This window comes from Oryctolagus cuniculus, chromosome 17 (genome assembly GCF_051225735.1).
Source record: "Oryctolagus cuniculus isolate XC-2025 breed Fujian yellow rabbit chromosome 17, ASM5122573v1, whole genome shotgun sequence".
NCBI lineage: Eukaryota > Metazoa > Chordata > Mammalia > Lagomorpha > Leporidae > Oryctolagus > Oryctolagus cuniculus.
The window spans coordinates 71,231,859-71,256,303 of NC_142883.1; the positions used below are offsets into that span (position 1 = coordinate 71,231,859).

The 24,445-nt window shown below is 44.9% G+C and overlaps 1 pseudogene; it reads right to left on the reverse strand.

Moving 5' to 3' along the window:
* Nucleotides 1-1,052: 1,052 nt before the first annotated feature.
* LOC100339685 (inducible T-cell costimulator-like) lies at nucleotides 1,053-22,860 on the reverse strand (annotated as a pseudogene).
* Nucleotides 22,861-24,445: the final 1,585 nt, after the last annotated feature.

Here is a 24,445-nt window from a genome sequence, read left to right on the forward strand (position 1 = left end):
TTTGGTGTTGGGAAAAAACATTGCCAGTTTCTTTTGATCCTCAGATTATTATCTCTGGGTCTGGGGCCAGTAAGTCAATGCTTTATTGTTGGCCCTGTCCATAATTTAGTGAGAAGGTATTAAGTCAGACAAAAATCATAGTTGTCAGGAAGATTTTCATTAGATTATTTTATCCATGTAATCTTTTCTCTTCTTCAGAAGCCCTTCTACATCTTTACTTGATTTAATATTTCCCTACTTTCTGTTTTTGCCTGGAGCTCAAGTAACAGAATCAAAATCAAGGAGAATGAATTGATTAACATAAAAACTTGATCACATTTTACTAGGCATCCTGATAGTATTTTTTAAAAAGATTTATTTACTTATTTGAAAGGCAGAGTTACAGAGAGGCAGTGGGAGAGAGAGAGAGAAAGAGACAGTGAAAGAGAGAGAGTCAGAGAGAGAGATCTTCCATCTGCTGGTTCTCCCCCCAGATGGCTGCAATGGCCAGAGCTAAACTGATTTGAAGCCAGGATCCAGGAGTTTCTTCCAGGTCTCCTACATGGGTTTTGGGGCTCAAGGACTTGAGCCATCTTCTACTGCTTTTCCAGGTCATAGCAGAGGGTTGGATTGGAAGTGGGGCACCGGGGACTTGAACCGGTACCCATATGGGCTGCTGGCACTGCCGGTGGCAGCTTTATCTGCTACACCACAGCGCTGACTGTGCTTTAAAGAAAAAAATAAAATACACTTTTTTTTACTGCATTGCTGAAAGTAGGCCTAGACACAGGGATTCCTTTCAGTGAGGTCTGTTTGTTGAGTACTTATGAGATGGGCTTTGTATAAAGCTAGTTGCAAGACGGTGTTCTGAGAAAGCAGCAGCACCAAGGAAATCTGTGCAAACCCTGCTGCCTTTTAGAGTCACTGGTCCAGAATGAACAAAACATGAGTAGGAGATGGATGTGGTCCAATCAAGTCAAGTCGGACTCTAGTCGAGGAAACAAGGGATTCTCTCACTTCAAGTTGAGAGGACCTGACCAATGTGTGCCATGCCCAGGTGCCAGAGAGTTCTGTCAGTGTAGATTTTTAGCTGTGTTCACTGCTGCTATGAACATGTAGTTACTATTTGGGTCATGCACACTTGGTTGATATTTCTCTTTTGTAAGCCAAAAAATAAATATGCATTCAAAAATGTAGACTACCGCAAGAGCTGCACATCCTATGGGTAACCAGAACTTCACCTGGCAACAGAGCTGTAATTCATAAATATGCAAATATTATCCTCTGAGAATCTCTACTTGAAAAGGAAGAGGATCAAAACAGATAGTTTGCACAAGTAATATCTGGCATGAGAACTGTCCAAATTATATACGACAAAAGAAACTGTTGTTGAATAATTGATATTGACAGAATTTCTGAGCATTAATGGACACCATGTTTCCACTCTCCTTGTCTGCCTGAGGTCACAGAGGACTTGTCTCCCTGACAGCAGCTGCATTTTGAATTGCAGGACAATCTTGGGGTATTTGCATAAAATTTGAACACCTCCATTCTGAAATGTAAACATCTCATACTTGGCAGAGTCATTGATGTCTCCTAAAGCGATTCCAACACAGCCAAGGAAAGGTTCAGTTGTCTGGAGTTCTCCACTGAAGACCTCACTGCCAAGCCCCACCTTTGCATTTTAAAAGCTGTGGCAGGGGCCAGTGCTGTGGCATAGTGGGTAAAGCTGCCACCTGCAGTGCCAGCATCCCATATGGCTGCAGGTTCAAGTCCAGGCTGCTCCTCCTCCCATCCAACTCTCTGCTATGGCCTGTGAAAGCAGTACAAGATGGCCCACATGGGAGACCAGAAAGAAGCTCCTGGCTCCTCATTTTGGATTGGCGCAACTCTGGTCATTGTGGCCATTGTGGCCACCTGGGGAGTTAACCAGCTGATGGAAGACCTCTCTCTCTCTCTCTCTCTCTCTCTCTCTCTCTTTCTTCTTCTTCTTCTTCTTCTTCTTCTTCTTTCCCTGTGTAACTCAAATAAATAAATGAATCTTTAAAAAAAAAAAAAGCTGTGAAAGACTAGCTACAAATACTGGCAAATTTTCAGATTCCCTTAATTGATACCATCTTTAATTCACATTTACAGGAAAAGGTTGTGTTTTAAATGTAATTATAATGAGCTACTTATCAGCAATTTCTCTTTTATCTTTGTCATTTTATTATTGCTCTGACCAAACTACTGATTTCTCTTCACAGTAGTGGCAATATATTTTATATCATAAGGTGTATATCACTTTTAAACTTTCTTTTCTTTGAATTTAGACATATCACTTATGAACATCTTTAATATCTTAGTTGATGGCAGTACCTACACTGTGAAGCTGAGTCATCATCTTCCTCAAAGTTCTATAAGTTGTCCTGATGATGTTCATATACAAAATTTCTCAGGGCTATCTTTGTCAAATGTAATTATTCACAAGTACCAGGTAATATACTTAGTGCATTTCTTGATTGTTATGGAACTTTAAACTTCACTAGATTTAAAAGCTAACATATTTTGAGCTAATTCTAATAAACAGCACAATCTTTGACTTATAATTTTATTGTTTTTAAAAATATTTCTTTTTTAAAGTATTATAATAGTCTATTTTTCACCAGCTTTCCCAATATCTCATTGTCTGTCTATTATGGCTCCTACTGAATTGCTCATTTCTACTCACAGTAATCATTTTATTTCATAAAAATCCAACATATTTATTACTGTCTTTAAGATTACCATCACCTGTGTTTTTCTTTAATATCCCTGTGTATTCCAGTCCTGCCACTGTGAATTCATGGTCATGTTGGTTGAGTGTTCATTATCAGGTCATGAAGTCCATCAAAATTCTCTAAGTTGTGCTAGCAACCGTCATGCACACATGTTTTCAGAGACATCATAGACCCACATGATAGTCACTTTTTTCAGGTAACATTTTTCTTTTTATATTTCATGGAATTCTAAACTTCCCATTAATATATGAAAATTTCAGTAAAATGAATTAAAAATCCATCTTTTTAAAAGATTTCTCTGATAAGTGTATGATCTTCATTTGATTTACATTTTGTGAAAAATTTTTTTATTTTCCTTTTTTAAGGTAATTTTAAGGTAAGTTTTTAAGGTAATTGTTATCATTTCCAGTAATTTCCCTCATGTCTGCTTGTCATTCTGCTATTACTTCTAGAAAATAATTGTCACTTACCCTGGTTACAGTGTATTTTATTTCATAACACCTGGATCCTCCTGTATCCTTGGTATCCCATTTAAAGCTAATCTAACCACTGTGAACTTGAGGCCATCTTGGTTGCTTTTTTTTTTTAAAGAAACTTTCAATGGCCACAAAGTTGCATAAACTTTTCTGACAATTTTCACGTATACAATTTTTCAGAGACTTCTTAGGCAAATTTGGTAATTCTCCCTTTCCAAGTATCATATTTGATGGCAATTATGAATTTTTCCAGAACTATGACATTTATCTTTGATTTCTGAAAACATCAATAGTGTTATTCAAGTTACTGACACTTTTCCTTTGTGGTTATAATGGTATTTGATGTGGATTTTTATTTAAATTTTGTGAAAATTTTTAATTTATATTCCTTCTTAATGTATTATAATTTTTTAGTTTTCAACAATTTCATTTTATCTGTTGGTCACTCTATATTGCTCCTACAAAATTGCTCACATCTTTCAAAGTGATCAGCATTTATTTATTTCATATTATCTGCATGCCATTTCATCTGTTTTATAAATTGTAGTTAATACTAATACTCATATATTAACATCCTAGTGCAAGTCAATCTTAGCAGTAGAATCCCATGACCATCTTGGTTGGCTTTGTTATTTTGAGGTCCCCAACTCCATCACAATACAACTGTTCCTGGCTACCATATTATTTTTCTTTTTTTTTTTTTTGACAGGCAGAGTGGACAGTGAGAGAGAGAGAGAGAGACAGAGAGAAAGGTCTTCCTTTGCCATTGGTTCACCCTCCAATGGCCACCATGGCTGGCATGCTGCAGCCGGCACACTGCGCTGATCCAAAGGCAGGAACCAGGTGCTTATCCTGGTCTCCCATGGGGTGCAGGGCCCAAGCACTTGGGCCATCCTCCACTGCACTCCTGGGCTACAGCAGAGAGCTGGCCTGGAAGAGGGGCAACCGGGACAGAATCCGGCGCCCCAACCAGGACTAGAATCCGGTGTGCTGGTGCCGCAGGTGGAGGATTAGTCTAGTGAGCTGCGGCGCTGGCCAACACCTGGCTACCATACTTTACAGATATTTTTAGAAATATCTTAGACTCATTTGATAATTCATCACTTGCAAGTTTTTTTTTTTACTTTTTCTGGACTTTATGGAATTTTAAATTTATCTTTGATTTTTAAAGGTTCTAATAGAATATTTCCAGATACAGACATCTTTCCCTCAAGATTTTTGTGGTACACTACAAATTTCCACATACCTCCAGCCCCTTATCCCCTATTAATATCTTATATCATTATACTTATCACAATTAATGAACCACAGCTATATTCCTAAACTTTTTAATCCAAATTCCTTTTATCTCTTCCACCTATCTGTCAATTAACATTTCTGTGTTCAGAATAAGTTTTTTTTTTTTTATATTAACTTCCACATGCAAAGGAGAACAAGCAGTTTTTGTGTCTTTTAGTTTGGCTTATTTCACTCAATGTTATGTTCTCTATTTGTAGCACCCATTTCGCTACAAATGACAGGATTTCATTCTTTTTATAGTTGAATAATAGTTCATTGTGACTATATATCCCATTGTCTTTATCTGTTCATCTTATTATGCATATTTGGTTGATTCCATATTTTGGTTATTGTGAACAGTTCTGCTATAAACATGGTGGAGTAGAATCTCTTTGATACAATGAGTTTAAGTATTTTGAATAATACTCAGTGTTGGGATCATTGGATCATATGGAAATTCTATTTCTAGATTTCTAAGACATCTCAATATTGTTTTCGACAGTGACTGTATAATGTACACTCCTGATAACAGTGTATGAAATTCTACTTTTTTATATCCTCACCAGCATATTAATGCTCTCTCCTTTTTGGATAATAGTTATTGTGACAAGGGTGAAGTGATATTAATTTGCAATTTCCTGATAGCTAACATTATTGAGCATATGTGTGTGTGTGTGTGTGTGTGTGTGTTGATCATTTGCATTTATACTTTTGAGAACTATCTATTCAGGTCCTTTGCTCTTTTTAAAAAGATTTATTTATTTATTTGAAAGTCAGTGTTACATAGAGAGAGGATAGTCAGGGAGACTGAGAGAGAGAGGTCTTCCATCCGATGGTTCACTCCCCAATTGGCCACAATGGCTGGAGCTGTGGCAATCTAAAGCCAGGAGCCAGGAACTTCCTCTGGGTCTCTCACACATGTGCAGGGGCCCAAGGACTTGGGTCATCTTCCACTGCTTTCCCAGCCCATAGCAGAGAACTGGATTGGAAGTGGAGCACCTGGGTCTTGAGCTGGCATCCATATACAATGCCAGCACTTCAGGCCAGGGTTGTTAACCTGCTGTGCCACAGTGCCAGCCCCTCTTTGCTCATTTTTAAACTGGATTGATTTTTGAGTTACAGATATACTCTCATATTAATCCTTTGTTGGAGCCTGCAAATATTTTCTCCCAATTTTTCAGACTTCTCTTAACTCACTGATTGCTTCTTTCGCTGTGTAGAAGCTTCTGAGTTTGATATAAACTCATTTGTCTAGTTCTTCAGTTGTCAGTGTTTTTGGGGTCTTATCCAAGAAGTCATCATGTTACACAAATATCTTGAAGAGTTCCCCCCTATATTTTCTTTCAGAAAGTTCAGAGCCAGAGATTTAAATCTTAAATTTATGTTTTTGATCCACCTTGAGTTGATTTTGTATATAATAAGAGGTTAATACCACACACACACACACACACACACACACACACACTTTAGTTTTCTAAGAACTGTTTATTGAAAAGACTACCCTTTTTTTAATGCATGTTCTATGGAACTCTGGTCAATAATCAGTTGCCTGAATGTACATGAAGCAATTTCTGGACACTTTATTTTCTTCCATTGATCTATTTGTCATTTTATGTTATTACTGAAATTTTGTAATATGCTTTGAATCAGGTACTCTGATACCTTAACCTTTATTGAAAAATGAAATGACACAGATTGCTAGGTACAAGATCAATATAGGGCTTGCCATTGTGGCATAGCATGTAAAGCTACTTCCTGCAAAGCCAGCATTCCATATGGGCACCAGTTTGAGTCCTGGTACCTCCACTTCTGGTCCAGCTCCCTGCTAATAGCCTGGGAAAGCTGTGGAAGATGCCCCATGTTCTTGGGCCCCTGAACCTATATGGGAGACCAGAAGAAGTTCCTGGTTTCTGGCTGGTTCTGGCCTGGCCTAGTTTAGTTGTTGTAGCCATTTGGGGAGTTAAGCAGTAGGTAGAAAATTCTCTCTCTCTCTCTCTCTTACTCTGCCTTTCAAATTAATAAAGAAAAAATTAAAAATTATTTTAAAAGAGATCTATCTAATCAACAGAATTGCTATGTACAAAGAAGACACAAAAAGGAAACAATTTTAAAGGACACAACAGATTAGAAAATGAATACCCATAAGAGAAATGAAACAAGGAAGGACTAATCTATGTAATATCTTCAAGTGTTATTTAAAAAAAATCTACAGTAGTACATAATTCCTATCAGTTTGACAAAGATTTTAAATGAAGTTTGAGAAAACATTGTATTTTCATCAAAAATGATACAGGCATTTCTTTTTTGCGATTTTAGCTCCCACATATAAAGGAGAACCTGTGGTATTTTCTTTCTGTGTCTGTCCAGCATGTTTTTGTTTTTGTTTTTGCTTTTTTGCTCAAGTTTAATTTGGCTATTCTGGGTATTTTTTCATGCATATTTTTGGATTTTTTTTACTTCTATAAAGAATGACATTGGTATATTGACAGGGATTGCACTGAATGTATACTTAAGATGCTATAGATTCTTAATGATAATAAATCTTACAATCCATGAGCAAGAAATGTCTTCAAATTTTTATGTCCTTGATGATTTCTTTCATCAATATTTTATAAATTTTATTGTAGAGATCATTCATTTCTTTGGTTAAATTTATTCCTAAATATTGGATCATGTTTGTGACTATTGTGAATGGGATTTCAAACCTGATGTCTCGTCCAATGAGATCATTTTTGGTACATAAAAATCCTACTGTTTTGGTTTGCTTACTTTGTGGCTGTGATTTCACTGAACTGATTTATAAATTCTAACAGCTCTTTGGTGTAGTGCTTAGCTTTCATCCAGGTACAACATCATATAATCTGCAAATGTTGATTTTAAAAGTTTATTTTTTTATTTGAAAGGCAATTACAAAGAGGGAAAGGCATAGAAAGAGATATGTTCCATCTATTTGTTCACTCCCCAAATGGCTGCAATAACCAGGCCTGGGTCAGTCTGAAGCCAAGAGCTAGAGATTTATCCAAGTCTCCCACCTGGGTGCAGGGGCCCAAGCACTTGGTCTATCCTCTGCTGCTTTCCCAGGTACATTAGTAGAGAGGTGGATCATGAGTGGAACATCCAAGAATCCAACTGGTGACCATATGGGATGCTCATGCTGCAGGTGGTGGCTTTACCCACTATGCCACAGAGCTGGTCCCAAATATGGCTATTTTGACTTCCTACTTTCCAATTTTAATTACCTTATTTATTTTCCCTCCCAAAATGCTCTTACTAGTACTTCCACCAAAGCACAGCAAGAAAAAAAGAAAAAAGCAGTCAAATGGAATTTTTTAAGTTAAAAAGCTTCAGACAGCAAATAAAATAATCAGCACAGCAGACATTCTATGAAATTGGAGAAAATATTTGCAAACTATACATCTAGTTAGGGATGAATAACCAGAATGTGTGTGTGTGTGTGTGTGTAAGAAATTTTAAAAAATCAACAAAAAATGAGCAAATTTTAAGACTGGTAATAGGTCTAAATGCACATTTGTCATAGAAGACATAGAAATGGCCAAGTACAGGAAAAAAATGCTCAACATCATTAATCAACAAGGAAGCACAAATAAAAACCACAATTAGATACCAAGTACTTCAGTTAGAATGCCTATTATCAAAGAGACAAAACAGTGACTAGTATTGTCGCATAGCAGGTTAAACCATGTCTTATGACACTGACATCCCATATGAGCAACAGTTCAAATCCATGTTCCATCCAGTTCCCTGCTAATGAGCCTCAGGAAATAGCAGAGGTTGACTCAAGGGCTTGGTCCCCAACCACCCTCATGGGAGACCCAGATGGAGTTCTAGGCTTCTGGCTTCAGTCTGGCACAGAAACAGCCATGGTGGTCATTTGTGGAGTGAACCAACAGATGAAAGGTCTCTCTTGCTCTAACTCTCTCTCTCTCTGTGTGTTTTATAATTCTTTATTTCAAATAAATAAATAAATCTAATAAAAAGAAAAAATATGTATTTGATGGAACTGCATGTAAAACTTAACAAGAACTTGTAAAACTCAGGAACAAGAAAACAAATGCAACTTAAATATTGAATGAGGGCTGGCGCTGTGGTATAGCATGTAAAGGCACTGCCTACAGTGCATGCATCCTATATGGGTGCCAGTGTGAGTCTTGGCTATTCCACTTCCAATCCAGCTCTTCGCCATGGCCTGGGAAAGCAGTAGAAGATGGTGCAAGTTCTTGGGACCCTGCACCCACATGGGAGACCTGGAAGAAGCTCCTGGCTCCTGACTCCTGGCTTTAGATTGGCACAGCTCTGGCCATTGTAGCCATCTGGAGAATGAACTAGTGGTTGGAAGACCTCTCTCTCTCTCTCTCTCTCTCTCTCTGCCTCTGCCTCTCTGTAGCTCTGCCTTTCAAATAACTAAAATAAATATTTAAAATATATTGAAAGAATATATAAATGCACACACTCATAACACATGTATTCAAATAAGCATATAAACCATTCTGAATATTAGGGAATTAAAGGAAAAAGAAATGTACCATACATTAAAGATGAGCACATTTAGACAGCAACAAAATGGACACACTATGTATCAGGATGATTATACTTAAAAAATACACATTATGGGCCAGCACTTTGGCTTAGTGGGTAAAGACACTACCTGCAGTGCTGGTGTCCCATATGGGCACTGGTTTGAGTCCTGGCTGTTCCACTTCTGATCCAACTCTCTGCTATGGCCTGGGAAAGCAGTGGAAGATGGCCCAAGTCCTTGGGCCCCTGCATCTGCTTGGGGGACCCAGAAGAAGCTCCTGGCTTCTGGTTTTGGATTGGCACAGTTCCAGCCACTGTAGCCAATTGAGGAGTGAACCAGCACATAGAAGACCTCTCTCTCTCACCCCATCCTCTCTGTAACTGCCAAGTAAATAAATAACATATTTAAAAAATACACATTACAAATGCTTTGCAAGGATAGAGTAGCAGGACATCAAATTCATTACTGGTGAGAACTCATAGTGGGACAGATTCTTTATCAGACATCTTGACATGTTATCAAAAACCCAACACCATCTCATACACCATACATGTTCCAATATATTTTCACAGCTGGTATGAAAATATATGCTTTGATAAAAGCTGACATGAAAATATATATAGCAGCTTTATTCACAATGGTTAAAACTCACATAAAACCAAGTTGTTCTTCAATAGTTAACCACATAACCAAACCTTCAAAGTGGGTGGAGACCCTGGGAAGAGAACAGGAGATGAAGACACATGAGATACTTAGGATGTAGACTTATAGCATGGAGACACAAGAGAAAAGCCTAGGCTACAGTCATAGGGGTTCTATATGCCTAAGAAAGACAATGACTTCAAGCAAAGTGCAGAGAGGTATCTAAAGCCTGCCATGAGCTGGAGGCACAGGCAATGAAGTCACTCCATGGTAGTAGGAAAATAGGAGTAGCGAAGCAGATAATTGATGGGAGATCAGGGCTTCATGCAGAGGGGCTGGAGGACATGACAATTGGCTAGGGATTCAGGCACAGATGGACACTCAAGGAAAGACGTGATGGAGGGGCTGGCATTGTGATGCAGTGGGTTACATCACTGCCTATGATTCTGGCATCCCATATGGGAGCTGGTTTGTATGCTGGCTGCTCCCATTCAGATCCAGATCCTTGCTAATGATCTGGGAAAGCAGTGGGAGATGGTCCAAGTGTTTTGGCCCCTGCCACTTATGTGAGAGATCCAGAAGAAACTCCAGATACCTGGCTTTTGGCTTTGGACTGGACCAGCCCTGGCCATGGAAGCCATTTGGGGAGTGAGCCAGTGGATGGAAGCTCTTTCTGTCTGTCTCTACCTCTCTCTGTTTCTCTGTCTATGTAACTTTCAAATAAGTACTTTAAAAATGTGCTGGAGACACAGGGGATGGAGACTCATGAAGGAACATGCTTTAGGCACAAGGAGTAGGACTTTCGAGAGCTGACATGGAGTACAGAGATTTTACAAATGACAACATATGACAGTGGAGAGAGCTCACAGTTCTATGAAGAATGACATTGGAGGAAACACATGGGGTTTCAGGCACAGGATTGGAAATACACAAAGGCTGACATGGTTGCAGGCACTTGGGGATGGAGATACTGGGGCAGACAGGGTCTACACTTACAGGTTTTGGAAACAAATGAGAAAATTAAGAGAACACAGATAAGTTAGTGCTTAGAGTAAATTTGAATCCTTAAGTGAATATGTTAGGACACTGAAACCAAACTTGGGATGGCCCAAGTGCTTGGGCCCTGCACTCACATGGGAGACAAGGAGGAGGTGCCTGGCTCCAGGCTTTGGATCTTCGCAGTGCACTGGCTGTAGCAGCCATTTAGGGGGTGAACCAACAGAAAAGGAAGACCTTTCTCTTTGTTTCTCTCTCGCTCACTGTCTAACTCTGCCTATCCAAAAAAAAAAAAAAAAAAAAAAAAAACGTTGGTAGTCATAAAAGTACTACAGAAACATATAAGGAAAAACATATTTTAAAAGTTAAGAATATAAAAAAAAGGTAAGAAAATAAATAAACTAGTTGCAGGAAATGAAAACAGAACCAGTCTTTATAGAGCTTATAGAACTTACTAATACTAAGGATTTTCCTAAATTCATAAAAGTAAAAATTTGACTCCGGAGATCAAAATCTGCTAAATTTTGAAAGTCAGTTTCCCAAATTACAAATATAAGATGAAATAGAAAAATTTCTATATAATTTAATAAGTTGAACCAATTTTTAAGAAGCCAAATCAATCAAGAAAAAAGTTCCACAAACAAATTTTGGGTCCAGACATATGGAATATTCCAAACTTTTAAGAAAGAAAAAAAAATGAAATTTCCCAAACAAGCTCCAATTGGAACTAAACGGAGGATATATTTCAATTGCTTTTGGGAAGTCAGTGTTGTATCTATGATGCAAAGAACTTCAGGATATTGATTAAAAATAAAATTAAACAGCATCTGTTTCATAAATAGGTGATATCATAAGGAAATTATTATTATATGAGTACAACAATACAGGAAAACATAATAGATCAATAACAAGCAAGACACACTAAAATGTGAAGAGCATTCAACATTCTCAAACAAAACCTGTAAATCATCCAGGTAAGTAGAAAAAGTGAGGCAATTACACAATCATTTCTATTAAATGTTAAAAAGCATTTTTAAAATGTGTAAAATAAAATTCAGTATCCAGGCAGAAAAAAAAATCAACTTCTGGCAAAACTGCAAAAACAGCGATTTCCTGTATATGATCAAGACAGTCTAAAACGGACCTACAACAAACTACTTAATACAAGATCAGGGAAAGCTTTTCCCCTGGGAACAGACCCAGACATGCCTGCCTTCTCCCCCATCTCTCTTTAACAGGGAAATTGAACAATAAAAACACACATCAACCTTTAAATAAACCAGTAACCCTGTCAATATACCCAGATAACACCCATTACATACAGGCAATCAATGTAATCCCAAACCACATACAACTGACAAGTGAGGGTAACAAGATTACTGGGTAAAATGTCATTGCCAGAGCATCCCATATGGGTGCTGGTTCGAGTCTCGGCTGCTCCACTTCTGATCCAGCTCCCTGCTATGGCCTGGGAAAGCAGTGGAAGATGGACCAAGTCCTTGGGCCCCTGCACCCACATCAGAGATGGGGAAGAAGCTCCTGGCTCCTGGCTTTGGATTGGCCCAGTTCTGGCCTTGTGGCCATCTGGGGAGTGACCAGTGGACAGAAGACCTCTCCCTCCCCCTCTTCCCATCTCTCCCTCTGCTTTCCAAATAAATGGTCTTTAAAAACCTGTCATTACTAACAGCAAGAAATAGGAAATCATATTAAAGGACAAAAGACTAGAAAACACGTATCTAGAAGAAAAACGAATCAAGAAGATTCACTATGCTATATCTTTAAACTTTGTTCAAATGAACATTGCACACATGTACAACTTCCCAGAAGAGAAATCGTTGGGGAATATGTAGAAACACAAGACCAGAAGTACATGCACCGTAGTTAGCGGTGACTCACCTGAAACCGGCTTCTGCAGCTCACAGCGAACTCTCAGTGTCCGGAGAGCCCCGCAGGAACACGGAGGTGACAGCGACCCGACCTGGAACTCAGGCAATGGAGGGGGCGGCCTCAGACCCCAAACCCGCCCAGCACTCCCGTCGCCCGGCAACAGCCTCCCCACGCCCACTGTGCCAGGGAGCGTGCTGATTGGCTACGGCTTTTGTGTCGTCCCGAACGCCCATCAGCTTGGCAACTGTCCAATCAGGGGCCCCGGTGAGGGTGGCGGGTCTACTTTGTAATCTCGCGAGATCCCTGTGTCCTAGTGGTGTCCAGCCTGTAGAGGGCAGAGCGTCCCGCGGTGGCTCAGCCTCCTCAGCTCTGAGAAGAGGAAGCCCCGGACCTCGGGAGCGGGAAGTGGTGAGTGTGTGGAGCCAGGTTTCCCAGAAGGGGCCGTGGGCGGATGGATCCTGCAGAACCAGCTACAGACGGACCTGGACTTCCCCCCAGTGAGCTCTTCCATCTGTGGACCCCACCGCTGAGGGCTGGGCCGGCTCCGGACACGGGCGACAGGCCCCGTCCCTGCACCAGTGACCTCGGCTCGTTCCAGAGCCTCCTCTCCGTCTCCGTGCGTGCAGTCCGCCTCTCCCCAGGTTGTTTGGAGAGGACGGAGGGAGGTCGGGGAGAGTGGACTACGCTGTGACGTTCACGCGGCGATGAGGTCGGGGGTCATCAGTCCTCCTTTCTCCCCAGCCGTGCACTTTACAAGTCAGAAATGGAAGTCTTACTTTGCTCAGCTTTTCGGGCAAGGATTGGGGGTGGCATCTGATGCTGAACTTGCAGAGTTCAGGGGCAGAGCAGGCATCACCATGACACTTTAAAGAGTGTACTTTGGTGAACATATTACAAGAGAGGAAAAGCAGAGAAAAGCAGACCCGACCCTCCAGTGCAAAATATCCGTGCGCCTCTCCTCATTTTACGCTCCTTAAGCGTGGACAGTGGAATGTCATTGGGTTAATGTTCCTCTTTGCAAACTTCGCAGGGTGCTGTCATCTCCACCCACCCTCCTTTCTTTTTCTTGTTTGGTTCCTAAAACTGCCTGCGCAGGATGTCCAACATGCCTCGTTCCAGGAATGCCTAGTGAATGCCAGCCCCTGAGTCACTGGGGGCAGTCCCTGGCCCTGAGTCTTTTCCTGGGAGCAGCTGACTTGAGCTGGGTTGAAACTCCTGGTACACCTGCCTGCTGTCTGTATCTCTAAGCCCTTGGGACGTTCAGATTTCCTTCTAACCACAGTTTCCATTGCTGGGAGGTATAGCAGTCAGTTACTCAGATGCTCGTATATGCAACTTGATTTTTTCAGACTTGAGAAGGGGGAAGGGTATGACAGAAGCCAAGGAAAAACCACTTTAGCTAAGTAGCACCAGACCTGAAATGTTCAGGACCCAGCAGTTTTTGGCTCCAGGGAGTTGTATTCAGAGTGTAATGTGTGCCAAGTGAAGCCACCTGAGAGGGTAAGACTCCCTGTGGAGAAGGCTTATGAAATTGAGCATTTGCACCTGTAGTGTGATAAAATGTGTATTTGGTATTTGTCCCCATTTTCTTGTGCAGAGATTTTAGTGTTCAAACAACTTGTTTATTAGTACGTGTTCTATGACTTTGATTTACTGAGAAGATAAATTAAAATATCCCTTGGCTTTCAGGGGTCCAATGAATTTCATATTCAACTTTATAACTTTCTTTAGATTTTTGTTTGATATTGACAGTATTATTGTTTCCTCCTGTAAGTTTACTTTTAAGCTACATATTTATTTATTGTACTGTGTTGCCAAAACTGACAAAAAATATTTTATGAGACCACTTTTCCCAAAGACCATCAGTATGACAGCTGTTGTCCAAAGAGGTATAAATATTTAGAGTAATAAATATGACAGCAGGCCATACATGATTGTGTAGTTTATCACTCAGAGGCTGCTTCCCCAAAGAATTTCTTAATGGATTCGTGCTTGTTTCACATATATTGATTAATGTTTAAGGAAGTAAGAAGCTTCTCTGCATTGGATGTTTTGAGGAAGTTAATTTTATTCTGTCCCGATAATACCAATAGTTCTTATCTAGGAGGCAGAGAGAATGGAGTGGAACTAAAGCTAATTCATAAGAAGAACCAATCAGTTATGGAAATGACAAGAGGGACATAATGGGCATTTTCAGGATTTGGAATGTGTCCCCTTTTCGTTTTTGAGACATGATTACACAAAATCTTTTGTGTTGATTCATCATAGTCATGGAGACACATTGCCTGATGTTGAGAGTGTGTGGTATACTCAGACATCTCTTCAGCAGCATAAGTCTTGGCCTTTTGCTGAGGTGAGGCCAGCTCCAGTCTTCAGGCCCTGTTTTGTCTTTCTTACTAATTAGCTAAACATGGACTGCAATGCATGCAATGTATTGCACACTGTTTTCTCCTCCCCGGGTGCCAGGGAGGAGGCCGGGCATCAGGGGTCCTGGGTATCTTGGTTTTGGGGTCCCAGGTGCCAGGGAGGAGGCCGGGCATCAGGGGTCCTGGGTATCAAGGGTACTGGGTGCCAGGGAAGAGGCCAGGAGTCAGGCCCCAGTTACAAAGGTGGGGTTGGGCATCTGGTGTCCCAAGTGACAGGGAGGATCCTGGCATCAGGGGTCAAGGGTGCCAGTGAGGGGGTTGGGAGTCCCAGGTGCCAAGGAGGGGTAGGGCATTGGGTTCCATGTGCCAGGGAGGGGCCAGGATTGAGGGTCCCAGGTGCAAGGGAAGAGGCCATGAGTTGGGGTCCCGGGTGCCAGGGAAGAGGCCGGGCATCAGGGGTCCCAGATGTCAAAGAGTGGGCCAGGTTTCTGGGATTCTGGGGCCCAGGAGGGAGCTGGGTGTTGGGGGTCCCAGGAACCAGGGAAGGGGCTGGGCTTTGGGGGTCTGGGGTGCCAGAGACAGCCCAGTCATCATGGGCCTGGGGTGCCAGGGAGAGGCCCTGACATCAAGATCCTGGGTGCCAGGGAAGATGCCAGGTGTCAGGGGTCCCAGGTACCAGGGAGGGGTCTGGGTGTCTGGGGTCCTGAGTGACAAGGAGGGGCCAGGCATTGGGTGTCACAGGTGCCAGGGAGGTGGTTGGGGGTCCTGAGTGCCAGGGAGTGGTCGGGTGTTGGGGTCCAGGTGCCAGGGAGGGGGCCAGGCATTCGGGGACCCAGGTACCAGGGAGCGTGCCGGGCATCTGTGGTCCCAGGTGTCAACGAGGGGGCCAGGCTTTGGGGATCTCCAGATCCATGAGGGAGCTGGGTGTCAGGGGTCCAGGGTGCCAGGGAGGGGGCTGGGCCTCATGGGACCTGGGTATCAGGGAAGGGGCCGGGCATCTGCGGTCCCAGGTGTCAAGAAAGGGATCCTGGGGCCCTGGAGGGAGCCAGGCATTGGGGGTCTCAGGTACCAGAATGGGGGCCGGGCATCTGGGGTCCTGAGAGACAGAGAGGAGCCAGGTGTCAGAGGTCATGAGTGACAGGGAGGGGCCAGACATCGGTCATCCTGAGTACCAGGGAAGGGGCTGGGCATCGGGGAAGGAGCCAGGTGTCGGGGATCTGGGGTGCCAGGGAGGGGGCTGGATGTCAGGAGTTCTGAGTGACAGGGAGAGCTGGGTGTCCAGGGTCACTGGTTCCAGGGAGGGGGTCGGGGTTCTGGGTGCCAGGGAGGAGCTGGGCGTCCAGGGTCCCAGGTGCCAGGGAGGAGGCCTGGCATCAGGGGTTCCAGGTGTTAAGGAGGGGGCCAGGAGTCCGGGATCTCGGGGCCCAGCAGGGAGCCTGGTGATGGGGGTCCCAGGTACCAGGGAAGGGGCTGGGCATCAGGGGCCTGGGGTGCCAGAGAGGGGGCCTGGTGGCAGGGGTCCTGGGTGCCAGGGAGGAGGCCAGATATCATGGCGTCATGGGTGTCAAGGACGGGGCCAGGTGTCGGGATCCCGGGGCCAATGGGGGAGCCGGGTGTTGGGGTCGGGGATGCCAGGGAGGGGGCCAGGCATTGGGGATCATGGGTGTCAAGGAGGGGGCCAGGCATTAGGAATCCCATGGTGCAGGATGGAGCTGGGCAATGGGGGTTCCAGGTACCAGGGAAGGGGCTGGGCATTGGGGGTGCGGGGTGCCAGAGAGGGGCCCGGGCATCAGGTGTCCAGGATTTCAGAGAGGGGCCCTGGCATTGGGGGTGCGGGGTGCCAGAGAGGGGCCCGGGCATCAGGTGTCCAGGATTTCAGAGAGGGGCCCTGGCATTGGGGGTCTGGGGTTCCAGGGAGGGGGCTGGACTTCAGGGTCCCTGGTGCCAGGGAAGGGGCCAGGCATCAGGGGTCCCAGGTATCAGAGACAGGGTTGGGCATCTGGTGTCCCCAGTGACAGGGAGGGGTGGGGCATCAGGGGTCACAGGTGCCAGTGAGGGGGTCCAAAGTCCCAGGTGACAGGGAGGGATCGGGTGTTGGGGTCTGGTTGCCAGGGAGGGGCAGGGATCGATGGTCCCAGGTGCCAGGGAGGAGGTCAGAAGTCAGGAGTATGTTGTGTCAAGGAGGGGGCCAGAAGTCTGGGATCCAGGGGCCCAGGAGGGAGCTGGGTGATGGGGGTCCCAGGTACCAGGGAAGGGGCTGGGCATCAGGTGTCAGGGGTGCCACAGAGGGGCCCAGGTGTTGGGGGTCTGGGGTGCCAGGGTGGTGACCAGGTGTTGGGTATCCCAGGGCCCAGGAGAGAGCCAGGCATCAGAGATCCAGGGTGCTAGGGAGGGGGTCATGCCAGGGAAGGGGCTGGGCTTTGGGGAAGGGGCTGGGCATAGGGGATCGGGGTGTCAGGGAGGGGGCCAGAAGCCGGGAGTCCTGAGTGACCAGGAGGGCCCGGGTGTCAGGGATCACGGGTGCCAGGGAGGGGGTTGGGGGTCCCAGGTGCCAGGGAGGAGCGGGGTGTCCAGGGTCCCGGGTGCCAGGGAGAGGGCCAGGCTTCAGGGATCCCGGGGCCCAGGAGGGAGCCGGGCGATGGGGGTCCCAGGATCCAGGGAAAGGGCTGGGCTTTGGGGATCTGGGGTGCCTGGGAGGGGGCTGGACGTCAGGAGTCCTGAGTGACAGGGAGGAGGTCGGGGGTCCTGGGTGCCAGGGAGGAGCTGTGCATCCAGGGCCCCGGGTGCCAGGGAAGAGGCCGGGCATCATTGGTACTTGGAGTCAAGGAGGGGGCCAGTGTCAGGGATCCCGGGGCCCAGGAGTGAGCCGCATGTAGGTGGTCCAAGGTGTCAGGGAGGGGACAAGGCTTTGGGGGTCTTGGGTGCCAGGGAGGGGCCTGGGAGTCAGGTTCCCGGGTACCAGGGAGGGGGCTGGGTGTCTGGGGTTCTGGGTACCAGGGATGGTGCTGGAAGTTGGGAATCCCAAGTGACAAGGAGGTCTGGGTGTCAGGGCCATGGGTTCCATGGAGGGGGTTGGGGGTCCAGGGTGCCAGGGAGGAGCTGGGTGTCCAGGGTCCTGGGTGCCAGGGAAGAGGCTGGAAATCACTGGTCCTGGGAGTCAAGGAGGGAGCCAGGCATCGGGGGTCCAGGGTGTCAGAGAGGGGGCCAGGCTTCCGGGGCCCTGGGTGCCAGGGTGGGGGCCAGGCATCAGGGGTCCCAGGTACTAGTGAGGGGGCCGTGCATCTGTGGTCCAGAGTGACAGAGAAGGGCCGGGCTCAGGGGTCCTGGGTGCCAGGGAGGAGGCTGGGCATCAGGGTTCCCCAGTGACAGGGAGGGGCCGGACATCAGGGGTCCTGGGTACCAGGGAATGGGCTGGGCGACAGGGAAGGGGCCGGATGTTGGGGATCCAGGGTGCCAGGGAGGGGCCCGAAGTCAGGAGCCCCAAGTGACAGGAAGGTCCAGGTGTTGGGGGTCACTGTTGCCAGGGAGGGTGTCGGGGGTAATGGGTGCTAGGGAGGAGCTGTGTGTCCTGGGTCCCGGGTGCCAGGGAAGAGGCCAGGCGTCTGGGTCCCAGGTGCCAGGGAGGAGGCTGGGTGGCAGGGGTCCCTTGTGTCAAGGAGGGGGCCAGGCTTCGGGATCCCAGGTCCCAGCAGGGAGCCGGGCATTGGGGGTCCCAGGTACCAGGGAAGGGGCTGGGTGTCAGGGGTCTGGGGTGCCAGAGAGGTGCCTGGGTGTCGGGGTTCCAGGGTGCCAGGGAGGCGGCCAGGCGTCAGGAGTTCCATGTGCCAGGGAGGGGGCCAGACATTGGGATCCCGGGTGCCAGGGAACGGACTGGGCATCAGGGGTCCCTGGTACCAGGGAGGGGGCTTGGTGTCTGGGTTCCTGAGTGACAGGGAGGGGCCGGGTGTCGGGTGTCATGGGTGCCAGGGAGGTGGTCGGGGGTCCAGGTGCTAGGGAGGGCCAGGGATTGAGGGTCCTGGGTGCTAGGGAAGAGGCCAGGTGTCGGGGTCCCGAGTGCCCAGGAAGGGGCCAGGTGTTGGGGGTCCCGGATGCCAGGGATGGGGCCGGACGTCAGGGGTCCCGGGTGCCAGAGAAGGGGTCAGGGGTCCCGGGCAGCTTCCACAGGTTCTGCTTACCACCTGTCGGGACTCACCTTGTCCAGGTCCTCAGCTCCTGGGTGCCCGGCAACCCCTAGGGCGCAAAAGTGGAGAGCACAGACCCCGACTGGGCTCTGGAGCTTCGGGGTAGTGCTGCCCTCTCCTGGGACCTCGTTCCACCAAGGAACTCTAAGACCACTGTGGCATCAAGATCCCTCGTGATGACATCACCGTGCCTGGTTGGACAGGGGTGCACACAGCATCACAAAAGACGCAGCCAAAATCAGCATCCTCCAAGGCGTGGCTCCCTAACCGGTTTGTGCTCCCAGTGAATCAGATGAGATGGGAAGGGGCTCCCTCCCCTCCTCCCGGGATCCTTGCCCCTTGGTGCACCTGCCACCAGCTGGGGTCGCCCCGGGGTCACCCTGTGCTTCTGGAAGGCAGATCCTGGATGCAGCTAGCAGTCACCTGCTTCAGGTGAGTTAAAATTCTGCTTCTTGGTTTAGGGACTTTCTCTTTGTCTTCATATTTCTGCTCATTTTTCTGTTGGGCCATTTGTATCATGTTTTAATATTGATTTGAAGAATGCTTAAAGGCATCACATAATTGAAGCCTTTTGTTTTTTTCTCCTGTCAATATATGTTTTCGACTCTGCCTACTGACCTTTAATATCTTCTATTTGTTTCTTGCCAGTGCTTGGTAATCTAGTGGATTTTAAAAATATCGGTCTTTCCTGAAATCTCGTTCAATCCATTTGTCAGTTTTTGCTTTTAGATGTTATGGATTCTCTCTAAATAAAGATCTCCAATATCCTGAGATTTTATTGCTTAGAAATTGATCTTTACACCTTATTTTTTCCTTTTGTTCTTTTTCCCTCTCCCCTGACTACTCCTCCAGTAAGAAGCTGCAGACAAAAATACAGAAAAGAAAAAGAAAAGGAAAAAGAAAAAGAAAAAGAAAGGGAGGGAAGGGAAGGGAAGGGAAGGGAAGGGAAGGGAAGGGAAGGGAAGGGAAGGGCAGGGCAGGGCAGGGCAGGGCCACAGTGAGGATTTTAGGCTAACTCTATGCTAATGAAGACAAGTGCATGTGTGAATTTCATATGCCTGACTTTCCAGTATAAATATATTAATTCTATTTGGAGTAAATGCGGATGGAATAAAAAAAGATGAAGTTGGAGACAGTGGAGTCAGCCAGTCTAGGTTTCTTCAGGGAAAAATCTGTCAATGATCCCGTATTAATTGTGTTGTTTGTTGTAGGATCCTTTTAAACACCTTGATCAGAGTAAGGAAGCCACAGTTTATTTTTACTAAAAAACTAGCAAGTTTTATTTAATTACATGCTAATTTTTTAAATGCTTTTCAACATTCAATCTAAATGGTCATGTGATTTTCTTGAATTTTTCAACTACCTGGACAATCTACATGGCTTGTTCAAAATGTTAACTGCCTCTTACATTTTTTCTTATATCTCACTTGTTATTAATTTTATTTTCATTTGTATATCATTTATTATAAAACTATTCAGGAGAAATGCATGTGTTTTTAAAAGACAGGCTTATATTTAATTCATATTTCAAGTTCTGATCAATTTGCATCATAATCAATGTAATGCTGGCTTTCTAAAAACTGTGAAAATATTCTGTGCTTATTTCTACCCTAGTATGTCTGGGAAATATGTGTGTCTGTTTTTTTTCTTAAATGTTTGGAATATTTTGTATTTCTATAACTGAAATTTTGTATCTGTAACTTTTTATTTATTGGTAATCTTCAAATTATGTTTCAACTTGCTTAGTTTAATTTGGAGTTTTCCTATTTTATAATTGTTATATTGGATTTGGGAAATTTATATTTGTGTTGTGGGAATTTGATTTCCAAAGTGTAGTTGATTTTTGTCTCTGGTACAATTTTTACTCCTGAGTTTTACAAAAATTTTTTCTAACATCTTGACTAGGCTATATTCTCTGTAAAGAATTGTTTTAATACCTGAAACTGGACATTAGTGTTACTTTCCCTGTGTTTCCTTAATTACTTTTATTCATTTTGTTAACATTAAAAATATATCCGTGTTTGTGGGACTTTTTAATAAGCATTTCACATTACGGCATATATACACTATGGAATACTACTCAGTGGTAAAAAAAATGAAACCCTGTCTTTTGCATCAACATGGGTGCAACTAGAAACCATTATCCCTAGTGAAATAAACCTGTCCCTAAAAGACAAATACCATGCTTTTCCTGATCTGTCATAACTAACAGAGCATCTAAAATGTAATCTATAGGAGTGAAATTGACATCTTGAGCTTTGATTATTGTTTACAGCCCTTGTTTCTGTAGTTGAGGAATTTTTTTCTCCTCATACTACTTGTTGAACTCTTTACTTACTGTAGGGTTAATCTTCTGAGTATAAAGAAAACCAAAAAAATAGCATTTCATATCTGCTGTTATCTTTTTGCTTGCCTTTATTGTATGTACTTTCATGTTTTTTTTTTTCTTTTTAATTGTTGAAAGGGAATTGTGATGATTGATTTTAAGTGTTTTATTCTAATGTAGTCACTTATGGCTATAATTTCTGTATCTATCCCAGCCCATGGATTTCCTCTTCTCTTTCCAAACCCTGTGTGTGCAGACCCTGTAGGCCTCCCAGTGTTTCCACTTGCATGTGCATATGGGCTACCTGTGTTCCCATTCCTGTGCCTGATACACAGAACAGATGTGATACATATTCAATAGAAGCCACATTCACAGTTTTAATTTTGATTTTTTCATAGCTCATAATCTGTGTTATGATACTCTCTTGCAATTCTGGGCGGTGGTAGCAAGTCACAGCTCCCCATCATCAGCCAAAAGATCATGAGGTCAAGCAAGTGATTCTTTATAATGTGCTGTGTTGTTGAGCTCTAATGTTCAGTTAGACAAATGTATTAAAAGATTTTTTTAATGATTTTTCCAAATTCTTAAAAAAAAAGCACAATGGTAAAACTGAAACCAAGGAGAAATCCTGAGGACCTGTCAGAGACAAAGTAGAACAGGGTAATGCGAAGTCCTGAGGTCTTTGGGCACATTGGCTTTGACAACTACAGACACACACACACACACACACACACACACACACACAAACTCACTTACCCACTGAGCACATCTGTAGAAAACATTCTGTGTTAGGAGAAGTAGGGTAAGGTCAAGGGATCAGGATATACTTGCATATAGGACCAGCCTCCCTTAAGGCTCACCAGCTTGTCCAGCATCCAGCCCCTGAGGCTGGCCAGACTTTGCTGTGAGAGACTGGAGTTAAAAATGTAGTTCCAGCCCATAGACATGAGGATGCTCCCCACTTGGTTATGCACCTGTGCCACAGACCCCTCACAACTCCTACTTGTCTGCCATCTCCTTATTCTCCTGGATGATGTCTTGGGGATTTTGGATGAGGGTTTTATTTTTGCTTTCTTCGTCTCCATTTTGTGCTGACCTTTGTCTTTCCTTCTTAGATTGCTTCTCCTTGTTTTCAAGTTGCTTTGACCTCCATCCTTAATCTTCACCGTTCCCAAATCCCCTTATGGCTTGTCCTTGGATCCGTGGGAGTCAGGGGACCTTTCTTTTTTCTTTGCTGTTACCACTTGTACTCCTTTTTTATTTTCCCTTGGAATCCTAGAGGCATTTTCTTGGGAACCAGCACCATCTCCACCTTCCCCAGCCATCAGCTTCTGCTTCTGCTTGCTTCTGGGGGCCTTCATTGCCAACAGGACCATGAAAGCTCCTGCTTTGCAGCTCCTGCAATCATTCTTGCTGATCTTGGCAATGTCCATGGCCTTTTCCTTTCCTGCTTCAGCAGCTCCATCAGGACCTTCCCCACCAAGGCCTGCATCTGATTTCACTCATGAGCTAGGTTTTCCCAGGAGGTGATGGGAACTATTGATTAGAAGGATTGTGGTTCAGAGGCCCGTGACCCATTTCTTGAGTGTCTGAGCTGTGGTGCTTCATGCGGCCTCTTTTCTACTTGCATTGAGAAACATGATCACTGTTGCCTGTTGGGACTGAGTCTGCTGCTTAACATCTAGGGAATCTGGTGTCCAGAGTAGAGGGAACTGGAAGGTTGATGCCTGGCCTGGGAGAAGCCTTTGACACCAGATAACAGGCCAGGGTAAGCCTAGGGTTCCTCTCTGTAATCAACTCCCTCTCAGCAGGGTTTGACCCCAAGCTGGGGGCTGAGTTGGCCATCTGGAGCCCTTCCCTCCCTGAAGAACTGTTTCTGCTCTTCTCACTATTGTCTGAGCTCACAGGTCTTTGGTTTTGGGGTTCCCTGAGGGAGGGACTCTGGCCTGCTGGCCCTTGGTTTCACCTAGCTTTTTGGTCACTGTTGCCTGGACAGGGACACTCTGGAGTTTCATCACAGGGAATTTTCCCACAGCACCATCACCCCCACTTGAAGACTGGCAGTAGGTGGCTGGGGCTCACTTCATTTCTGGAGAAGGAGATTCAGGATAGCTTGGTCAGAAGAAAGGAAAATGGACTCTGGCTTGCCTGTTTGTCACCTGCGTGGCTGTTGCCTCCTATTTATTGCCTCTGATACTCAGTGAGACTCCTTGTTGGTGCTAGCCCCAGGGACTGTCTTGGTGGGCAGTGGGCACTGCACTGGTTTTGATGGCAGGAGCCAAAGTCTGCACTGTCAGGATCATGCCTCCATTCATACTCTTTGTGAAGCTCCTGGCCATGCTCTCTGAGGCCTATGCATTCCTCAGGATGCTCCCACATTAGAGTTGCACAGGGGTAGCATCTGGACCAGTTGGGTTATGACTAGGGTCATCAAAATCAGAGGGGTGTAATTACCTGGCTCAAAGAGAACTCCTCCAACTCCTCATCACTGCTCTCTGAAGCTGCTTTGCCTCTTCTGTCAGGGTTCTGGGATCAGGGTCTTTCTTCTGGAAGTGTGGGAGTTACTGTCCTTGTCACAGAAGACATGGTCCAGCTTCATGGCTGCAGGTGTTTCTCCTTCAATGTCTGCCTCCTCTTCATTGCACCTCTGAGTTCTTCCAAATCAGAATTCAGGTTGTAGGAACTTGGCCACACAGTTACAGAGTTAAGTATATAGGCCCATTCAGAGCCAATGTGGAGTAGTAGCATGGAACCTGGATTCAATCGCCTGATTTTCAATCTGGCTCTTTCATTTACTTGTTCCTTAGATTATTTAATGAGTCTCAATTTTCTCATGTGTAAAATATCCATTTTGCTTAAGGTTTTTTTTTTTCATAAAAGGATGTTGTATAATATCAAATGCTTTCATATGGCTTTTATTCTTCAGTTTGTTAATGTGACCTATTATGTTTATTAATTTGTGAATGTTGAACCATCCTTGAATACCAGGTATAAATCCCACTTGGTCTGGGTGAATGA